General features: G+C 46.8%; 2 protein-coding genes and 1 long non-coding RNA gene across 3 annotated transcripts in view; 2 read left to right on the top strand and 1 right to left on the bottom strand.

The window, feature by feature from the left end:
• LOC106813881 overlaps window positions 1-1,156 on the bottom strand; it is a 20,024-nt gene that overhangs the window by 12,964 nt on the left and 5,904 nt on the right. The window lies entirely within an intron of this gene.
• Window positions 1-1,156, top strand: part of LOC106813883 — a 23,457-nt gene that overhangs the window by 11,689 nt on the left and 10,612 nt on the right. The gene's annotated exons all lie outside the window — the stretch shown is intronic.
• Window positions 1-1,156, top strand: part of LOC106813882 (39S ribosomal protein L20, mitochondrial-like) — a 14,670-nt gene that overhangs the window by 10,758 nt on the left and 2,756 nt on the right. The window lies entirely within an intron of this gene.

A 1,156-nucleotide genomic window follows, 5' to 3' on the forward strand; every position in this document is an offset into this window, starting at 1 on the left:
GGTGGTATAACAAGAAATAAACTACTTGACACTTGCCTTTATGTCTATATTGTTAATGGGCTCGAAAATTATGCACTGGCGGTGTAATAGTATATATTACGAAAGCACAATGCCTGCACGACGCATACAGTATTACTGGTAGTGGTAAGCGACCACTGCATGGAGCACTGCGCGGTACTACTGCGCGGGTAGAGTGGGGCAGACGTGTGAGCGAGCACGTCAACCAGGGAGTATATATAGCCTATACTCGCCTGAGTGCCCCGCGCGCGCGATACAAGCTGAAGCGAGCGCCCACTGTTTCAGTTTCAGTTTCAGTATCCAGAGGCGTGTTCAGGAGAGCGAACGCTCGCGAGCGCTCGCCTTCTGAACGACACTGCGCGAGCGAGCGCGCGCGCGCAAACTCCAAAGGCTGTTCGCGCAGCGCGCGAGTTGTTTACAAGATGGCGACGGGCAATCTGGGGAATGGGAATCTAACATTTCTGACTTCAATTTGCAATCTATTTCAACTTCATTTCATTTTGCATTCATTCATTTACTTCTAAATTCAATTCGTATCAATTTCGTCTGCTAATTCGTTTAACAGTACTTGTTCGAAGACATTAAAATCTCGCGATTAAAATCTGCTGCGTAACCCGGCCTCCATGGGGGCCGCCATCTTGGATAAAGCCAGCGCACAGCGAGCGCTCGTGTGTCGTTCAAGAGGCGCTGCGTTCGTGCATCGAGCGTTCGCATCGAGCGCACGCTCTGTTGAACACGCCTCTGTATTACTATTAGCCAATTATGCAGCAGGGGTATTAATTGTGTATTCCAGCCACGTCAGTGCCTTCCGCGAGGGTATTCAGACTAATTCAGTACAGCGGGTGACATTGTTACGGCACAGAGGGCTGCACTGTCAGCGGGAAACATTGCCGTGCACTTCCCAATACGTATTGGAAAATATTGCATTACGGTTTTGTCGTATTGCAATATATCGCAATACGGTTTTTGGTCGCAATACTCACCCCTAGTCACACTCCTTCCCTATTATCTACTTCTGATATGATGTATGTCACTGTATATAGTAATCAAGGAAACTGATAATTTTACTATCTCCGTTTAGAATGAACTAGCATTGTTTAATTTTCGGTAATCTTTTAGTATATAGGTGTATACTGGA

Source organism: Priapulus caudatus, unplaced genomic scaffold (genome assembly GCF_000485595.1).
Source record: "Priapulus caudatus unplaced genomic scaffold, Priapulus_caudatus-5.0.1 Scaffold838, whole genome shotgun sequence".
NCBI lineage: Eukaryota > Metazoa > Priapulida > Priapulimorpha > Priapulimorphida > Priapulidae > Priapulus > Priapulus caudatus.